The sequence below is a fragment of the Monopterus albus genome, unplaced genomic scaffold, assembly GCF_001952655.1.
Source record: "Monopterus albus unplaced genomic scaffold, M_albus_1.0 scaffold4.1, whole genome shotgun sequence".
NCBI classification, from domain to species: Eukaryota; Metazoa; Chordata; class Actinopteri; order Synbranchiformes; family Synbranchidae; genus Monopterus; species Monopterus albus.
Window position 1 is genome coordinate 6368528 of NW_018127884.1, and position 9137 is coordinate 6377664.

The following is a 9137-nucleotide window of genomic DNA, read 5'->3' on the forward strand; positions in this document are numbered from 1 at the left end:
TTCATCCCTGCTGCCTCAGGCCAGTATTAGGATTGTGTCCTGCCTCCCAAAGCCAGCCATAATGCAAAATCATTTTCATATTAACTTCATCTCTCCTCTCTGGGCCTGACAGTGGACAGGCCTGCTCTCTTGGTGCACAAATTATCCTCAATTACTGGGGAAAGGCCAGGCGAGGGGACGTCACCTAACCTTCACCATCTGTTAGGTTCAAAGCTTAGCAGTCGGCCAGCCCGCCTGTCTCCTGCCTTCCCTGACCTTTCTGCCTGGGCCAGCTCCTGCTCTACACGCCTTTCACCCCCACACCCCACTCTCCGTGGAAGCCCAGCCCTCTCTGGACGCAGCTGGGAAGTGCATGTGCACACATCATTTTAAAGGGGAAAAAGTTGTGTCATGATTCTTCAACAAAGATATGAATATTCAGACCTTTACAAGGGCAAAAGCTGTGTCAAGTCATAGGTTAAGTCAGTCTCAAAAGGATGAGCCAATATGAGCGCAGCTTTACTGGCAGCAAAATTCAAAATATTCAAAAGGAATTAAAGATAAAAAATGTTGTCTTAGAATTTTCTGATTTAATGTTGTAGTATTTACATACTCACAGATAATGAGACATATTTACTGATGTTTTAACTCTAAAAATGTTTTTGACTAAATTATATTCAGAATTCAAATTTAAAATATTGTACTGCTAAACGTTTTATTTTTTGGGCATTACCCTTTTTTAAATTTGACTGATTGATTTTGGTTTAGTTTTCTAAAATCATTTCATTTCATCATCAATTTTACAATTATGCTTGCTTACATGGTTTTTATGATAAATGAGAATGCTTATATAATGCACTGACAGACATTAGTGAAAGTATTCTTAAATTTTCTGTGCCTTCCTAAAATGTTTGTGTTTTTATTTGGCTTTCTCTTACAAATGCTGCAAAAGTTGGCTTTAATTAAACATTCATCTGTATTTGAGGCTGTGCTTGTGAAATATTAAGGACCTCTTATTTCTCCTATAGTGAATGCTCTTCTTAATAATGCAGGCTGTGTTTTCTGTTTGTTTTCAGCTTGTGTCTTTCAACAGTTCCGCTGTGTCCATTTGGATTTTCCAGTCTGTCTGACCACTCAGGAGGCCCTTTTCTCAGGTCATCTGGCAGGACCTGATGGCTCTGAAATAACTTTTAATAAGTCTGCTAAATAATAAATGGCATGTTGGCTAAAATCAGGCAGGGAGGAGCAGGGCTGCGGACAGCAAGCTGCAGAGACAGACAACAACCACGTCCCTGGCGCTTTCCTCGACATCAGCATCAGCAGCCATGTCTCCTGCCTCACCTCCTCTCCAGACCCAGACTCTGTGAGGGCAGGGGTCATGGACTTGACCTTGTGGCCCCCAGGAGAATGTTCACTTGGTTTGGGGTATAATTTGGAATTTATTCAGCAGGGGGCCTTGTCTCAGGCAGAATTATGCCTCATTATCCTCGAGTCCTCTCTGTTCAGGGCAGAGCCGGAGCAGATGCATCAACACTCCATTTTACTTCAATCTTCACAATCCTACAATCAATACCTCCAAATGACAACCATACTTATTTAAAATATGTCAACTGCCTTGAACAGAACATTGCTAAAAGTGAAAATGGATGTATTCAGGCCATATGCAAAATTATTCCATTAATTAATTTTGTTCCAAGTGCTATTAAAAGTCCGTTTACGGTGATTATACATTAATAAATATAAGAAATGTGAATGTCTTGTAATTAACACCAAAAAATCTATTTCCAGTCGATTTCAGGTGATTTAGAGAAAAGGTAATTTTTATAAAAAAAAAAAAGATTTAGGATTCTAAAAATCAGTTTTTTTTAACACAATTTATTTGCCATTACCTTTTTACAGAATTCATTTCCAGTTTCACCTCAGAGTTAATATGAATGAAATATGAAATAAAAATTTCCTTTCTTTAATCTTTTCATTTTGAGTTTGACAACTTAGACTTTATTTTTTCCAACATAAAATGTTGTTTAATAGTAGCTGGAAAATAGCTTGTAAATTAAATTAGAAAATACATTTGCATTAGGTAAAAAAATGTATACTAGGCCTAAGTGAACTAAATTCTCCTCACTGTATAAAGTGGAGTGATATCCTTCAAATGCAGGCTAAAAAAGAGTGATCATTTCTATTATGTGTGCTTCACTCTAAGTGGGTCCCTGTGGAGGACAATTTTGGAGAGATCTTTCCTGATAAGAAACAAGCCCTGCATGCATTAATATTACATTAGATCCAGTATATCACAGAGCTGTCTGCTCAGTCAGGTAGAGAGCTTTTCATTGACATCTCCTTATCATGTTAATACTGCACTCATCAAAGAAGACTATACCATGGAGAGGGAGGGGGGAGCTACAACAAAACGCGCAAAATTACAGATTATTCTTATGAGAAGTCTAAAAGGAGGAACAGACAATAAAATGCTTATTTAGGTCACATATTCACTGCAACGCACAAAGAAAGAGACAAATGCCGCAGGAAAGGCGTCCTTTGCGTGTGCGAGTGTGTTTGTCTCGGTCGAAAATATGACATGCATGGCCAGCCACACACACACACACACACACACACAGAGTGAGAGAGAGAGAGAGAGCCTCCTCAATGCCGGCAGCAGGAGGGGTGCAAATCTCCAGCGACAGGGAGACAGGTGCAAGGCTCTGCTCTCTACTGTAGCTTAAATGCATTTAAAGTCCATTCTTAAAACACACTCCTCCTCTTTATTGTAATGAGATTATTCTTGTAGCCTAGTGCGCTGGGCTGTGTTGTCCTACGTGCAAACCTGTTTGTGGGCGTTTTATTTTAATGCCAGATAAAAAGATAAAGGTATAAACAATCATAGGTAGTCATTTTAATTATTGGCCGTGTTGTGTTTGGGGCTGGCCTCCTTTCCCGAGCTGTCGGGCACGGTGCCATCCTTCTACAGAATTAACCAAATCAGCCCCTTTGAACACGTGTCAGCTTAACAAAAGGCAGAATGGGGGGCCAGGAGGCGGACGTCGGTTTGTTTCCGTGCCAAACTTTGTCACTCTCATTTGAATATGAATGGTATTTACCAGTGAGAGCTAAGGAGCCCCGTGTCTACAATATACAGCCTCCTTTTCTGAAGGACTTTTCAATTAGCGCCAGCCCCCTCCCTTTTTGAACTAATCGGGGCTAATTACGCTTTATCGCGGGGTAATAGCTTGTATTAATTGCCTCGCAGGCCAACTGTTGAGGAATTTGGCAAGTGATCCAATTGAAACTGACAAGTTTATTCCGTCTATTTAATATTCATTATATTCTAATAGGACACTTGTTGGCATGAATACAACAATTAGGCTCAACAATGTCAGCAACGGGGCAGGGCTGCAGTTTATTTTGTTAAGCCTGCTCACAGGGCTCAAATCTAAATCATTTTTATCTCAATTTAAAAAAGATGTATCTTTAAAAAAATGTACTGACACATAGACAGAAGCAAGCATTTTATTTTCCATACATATAGGGCCTAGCCTATAGCCAAGATCTGCTTTGGTTTTTCAGGTAGGCCTAGTTGAGGCACCTTAACAATTTAGCATAGGCTAATTCAGGCCTAGTGTTTATACTTGCAAAGCTTTGCCAAATAATCCTAGCACCCTGAAAAAATATATATATGTATGCATCATTTTATCAGTCTAAAAAGCAATAACAAATGTAGATGATAAAGGTAAAGCAATCTGGCCTCATTTCACTGCTGTTGATGCTGAATCGGCAAACAAATCATCTTGGGAACTGCCACAATCAGACGCTTTATCTACCTGGGTTTGTTTTCAAGTTTCGACTCTAAACATCATTTATTTATCGCTCACCGTTGCCCCAACTCCCCCTCTTCCCCCAGCAGAAAGAAATAATAATGTTTATTTAGTCCTCATTATTAAGAGTAACTTTCAGTCATTCAAAGACCAAAGGGATTTCAAGCATGACATCATAGTTACTGCATGAGCTGACATATCGTAGCTACATAGGGCCTGTAGTCTTACACTGCCACAATTGATGTGCAACAAAAATAGAAACTTCAAACATCAATGCAGGATGTAAACGTATCTACTGGCAAGAATGTCTGATCATTAATCAATTAACATTTGTGAAACAAAATAGTTCGTGTTTGAAAAAAAACGGACGATGAAAGCAGTCGAGCCACGATCACGACATTTAGAAAAGAGCAAAAGAAATAATTAATTGCCTGCATGTTTCTATTTTTACTGGTTACAGTAAGCTTTTAGCCCCCCCCACCCCCCACCCCCCGTGCCATCCTATCCTTGAAGGGCAAAGACGGGCCTAAACGTGGAGCAGGTCTGGACAGCAGAGACAGTGTGGTGTAGTGGGGTAAACCCAGCCTAAGTTAACCAACCTTTAATCCCCACATCTCAGTCTGTACAACAGATTCTAGGCTGAATACGTTATAGGCCCCAGCTGCTGAAACCATCTGCAGCCTCAACGTGTTTTTTAAATACAAGGCATTTTCACCAAAAAAAATCTAAACAAACAAACAAAAAAAATCTTGCTGAAAACACAGGCTATTTTAAAATTAACATCGGGTTTGCGTTCCTAATGAATCTCACCAACCGCAGGCTTCTCCGCAGCCAGTGACACGCAGGCCACTAACTGAGTGAACCGCAGGAATACAGCAGATTCACAGTCGCCACAGATGTTTCTCAAAACATGGCACAAAGGTGCACAAGCAAAATGCTGAGGAAAAATATCCAGGAGCCAGAGAAGCAGTGGGGATTTGTCCTCGCCATGAGAGCCGGTCAGCATCAGTCACTCTGCGCTGGGTGTCACGGCAGTCACAGGGAGGCATATGGTTCTCAGCTGGCCCCCTCCCGCATCTGATCCCCCAGCCAACTCCGTGAAGTTCAAGGTCTCTGCAGCCAGTGACCAGTAACAGACAGGGGACACAGACAGCAGCACCTTCTGTCCAGACGCCTCCCCGACAATGTCCTAGTCATAAATACTATCATTATTAAAGTGTTATTATCGCGAGGTATTATTATTGTTGTTGTTATGTAATTATTATTATTATGTAAATAGGCTGAGTTTGGCTCCAATTACTATTTGTGCTTTGTCTTCAGGGTGCCATGTAGATGTTTAATGATTTCTAGTTGAAACCGATCTGTTAATAAAACATTGCCAGGAAACTTAGACAAGAGTAAACACCTGTCAGAAATAAAAATTAAATACCTCACTAAGATTTTTTAAAACTTAAGACTTTCATTTGCTTTTCAATCTCACGCTGTTTACAAAAGGCACATTTCATAAATATAAGTGTGTCTAAGCAGAAATTCGTCTCTTTTTTTTTGTAAACCTGCCGTTTAAATTTGCTGGGCACCGACTGAAGCTATGGCCTTTAATTGGAGCTACAGATCTAAACATCGTGCTGAGGCCCCTATTTGAGATTTTTGTCGTTACTATAAACATTAAATGGCTTTAGTCCCACAGTACTTTTTGGTTGTAACCCAGTTTTTTAATTAGGAAAACGCGGCCTACAGCTTATGAAATTATAGCGGCGATAAACACTGGTTGGAGTTTAAAGGCAGATCGACTTAATTAACAGAAATAAACCGTAAAAATAAATGTTGCAGAGTCAGGAAAGACGTCAGTAGTTGTCGGACATCAGAGTTAAAATCATTCCTAGAAGTTACAGCTTGTGTATGTTTAATTTGTTTTCATGCCAGTTAATTGTCTCTTTGCAACACTTGGAACCAGAAGGTGACAGGAGGTCAGGACAACTAGCAAGGCTGAAGAGAGAGTCACTGTCGTTTTCTGTGAGATGCCACTGCACAGGGGAATCAACACAGTCACTTGATTTTGTTTTAATTGTAAGCTTGGCTTGTGTAACTCATTTTGTGTAGGAGACCTCAAGTTAACAACCTGCCCAAATTCATGTCAGAGGAGAAACAAAAATGCAGTTTCTCTAACTTCCATCACTGGTTCAGGTAATAAAGTATGCATATATTAGAAACAAAAATATATCTGAAGTCATTCTAATAATGATAAAAATCATGGCAACAACTGTTATAAAAATTTAATTAGACGGAATTAATAAGTTTCAGGTGTTTTGAATGAAACTATGTTCATAGAAGTTCAAAATCTTTTTTTTAATTTAGCTTACAATCAAACCCAGACCAGTCTAATTTAAAAAAAAGGAAACAGAGAAAGACAAACAAAAACATGAAAAAGAACAAGAAGATGAGGAGGAGGATGCAGATGAGACAATGATGGAGAAGAACAAGAAGAGGAAGCAGAGTAGAAGAGTATGAAGCAACAGAACCAGATGAATAGATGCAGTCAGTGGATGATAGGTGGTCCCAGGTGTCTGTAATGACATCAAAATGGGAGAGATGCTGCATCTGCATAGTGGAAGAGATCCTGTTTCCTCAGAAAGTCTCTTCAGGAGAGACAGGTCACGGCCAATAGCCTCTGTCTGACACATAATTGGTGATATTGATTATAGGTTATCATATGCTGCAGGCCATTTGTAAGATAATGCTGCAGGGGTTAATTTGTCAGCCATTAACCTTTTGGACTGGTGGATATGTACGTGTAAATTAAGTTTAAAAACTTCTAAATGGGTCACCTAGCCTCATCTAATAAATGGAATGATAATGTATTTAAGTAATATTAAAATACAACACCATACATGACGACATTTTAAACACATTTGACAGGTGGGTAATTGTGCAGAAAAGGACTAAGATTTCTGAAAGACCATCACATGCTCCCCAAATTTGCCCCCAGAGCAGCACCTACCATAACTTCTTGTGCTGACCCTTTAGAAAAACATGCCTTCATCTAAAAATGAGAGTGACATTTAGAGGAAACACCTCTTCCTCTTCCCTCAGACCTGTGAAGTAGCTGCCTGCGTACATGCCTACAGGACTCTCTGAGCTGATCCAGTCTGTCAATCCAAACTAATGGGCAACGGAAAACTAAGAAAAACAAGGCACTTTGATCTAGTAACAAAAACTGAAGACTGCATGTGATATCAGTTTTACACTGTTACTAAGTTACCTGATTATGATGAATACCTGTTAAATCAGTAGTAACATGATTATGTAAACAGAATAAATCAGTTGTATAGAAAACTACCACATCTAATGCCATTAACAATCACAATGTATGTTACTGTATAAAAACCAAGAAATAAATTAGAAATGGAAGAAATAGCAAATATCTCCCATCTTATTTTTATGAATTTGTTATTTATAAAACTGAAACATTTCAATAATCACTTCAGGGTAAAGAGTAAAAATTTAATTCAGATTCATCAGTTTGCCACATACTTTGGTTTTTATCTCAGCAAGAAATAACAGATCAAATACACAAAATCACAGAAATGAGAAAAGCTGTAACCTTTGAGAAAGTCGATCAGAGGTGTAGAAGCACCTAGTACAGCCCAGAGCAGTAAAGACAACCCACTTCAACTTCAAAAACATGACATTTGCCACCTCAGAGCATACAACGTGTCTCTAACTCTACACCTGTAAACTTGTAAACCCACACAATGTAGATCAAGAAGGAAACCAAGCTATTCTCACCCCAGCAAACACTAATAAAAGTTACTCAGTAAAGGGTGTGCATGCACAGGAGCACTGCCTTGTGTACACTGTGCATGTGTGTGTGTGTGTGTGTGTGTGTGTGTGTGTGTGTGTGTGTGTGTGTGTGAGACAGAGAGAAGGTGGGAGGGAGAGAGAGAGAGAGCGTGTGTGTGTGTGTGTGTGAATAAGTGAAAGCATGAGTGAGTGCTGGTCAGGAAATCATTCAGTCAGCAAAGCTGAGTTAAAACAGAGCAGGGCTGCTCCACAGAAAAGGAAGGCACAGGTACCTGTTAGGGTCAGTCCGGCGGTGGGATCAGCCCTCCAGCACGACATGCATTAATTATCCTCTAGAAAGATGGGCGCTCTATAGACTCACTCCTGACCCGGCACTCCTACAGTCCCACAGTCAAAGAAAAGGATGGATGGCGAGGAGCAGGAGAGAAAAAGGAAAAGAAATGGGAGACGAAGAGAGAAGAGAGGGAGAGAGAGAGAGAGTCAGATCCTCTGCTGCCCTGACACCATGACTGGTCCACGTGAGATTGATCACACACTCGCACACTGAGGCCTATGCAGTGACAGGGGGGGAACTGCCAAGGAGTTGTGTGCTTTGTCTAGCCTGGGGACACAGCTAAACAGAGGCATGAATGGCCACAATGCACATTCAGAGACACGTGCACACACTGACATAGGCAAACACATACACATAAATACATACATGACCAGTGGCTCCGTCATAGACTTATGAGTTTTAGCTATAAAGCTTTTGAAAATAAAAAGATTATTTCACTAAAACTGGAATCAATATGCCTTCTACTACCTTTTCTCATTTTGTCATCCAGACTAAGAATCTGGTGTTTCAGAAGCTCTCATTAGCATTCACTGGCTGCGCCCTGCACATCTGTTCAGTAGCCTAATGCCTGTTAGGTTGCGGGGCAGCTGAAAATGGACAGCAATATAAAAAGGGTCAAAAGTCTGGCACTGAGAAGCAAGAGGACTGTGATTACACACAATAGACATTAAAAGAGATGCATATGAGCGGCAGCAGCGTGCCTGGCCTGTGCACCTTCAGGGAGGACAAGGTTCACACTAATCTCATGAATGCTTTAGACACACACACTCACAAATGCATGACATCTACTAACAAACAAAACAGAATTGTCAGCACCCACCCCAAGAGCAAAAATTGCTAAATTTACATTTAAATGTAAGTGTGCTTTTGAAAAATGCTTTCACTTTGTATAAGTGTGCATTTAAGTTGCCAAGTTCAAGGTTTAATGTTACTCTATTATAGTGTTATTTTCTCTTTTTAAATAAAATAATTATTGGCCAAATCGGTCCATTACATACATACTGTAAGTCAAATAAACATGAACCAGTGAGATATAAGCAGTGATGGTGATGTTGAAAATCAATTTGCATTGCATTAACCGAATATAAAGGCCAGCAGTTCAGTTCTCTACTGCTTAGGAAAATCACATTTCCCAAATCAAGCATTCCCTTCAGCCATCATCTCCTGTCACTAACCAGAAGGGGCTGTCTCAGTCAGCTGGCCTCTGTATG

General features: G+C 40.1%; 1 protein-coding gene across 1 annotated transcript in view; it reads right to left on the minus strand.

Moving 5' to 3' along the window:
• The window catches only part of zfhx3b (zinc finger homeobox 3b), a 232069-nt gene extending 224159 nt beyond the window's left edge, over nt 1–7910 (minus strand). The window contains exon 1 of the mRNA XM_020607491.1: nt 7865–7910. The gene's annotated coding sequence lies outside the window, so the exon portion shown is untranslated. The remainder of the gene's footprint in view (nt 1–7864) is intronic.
• Nucleotides 7911–9137: the final 1227 nt, after the last annotated feature.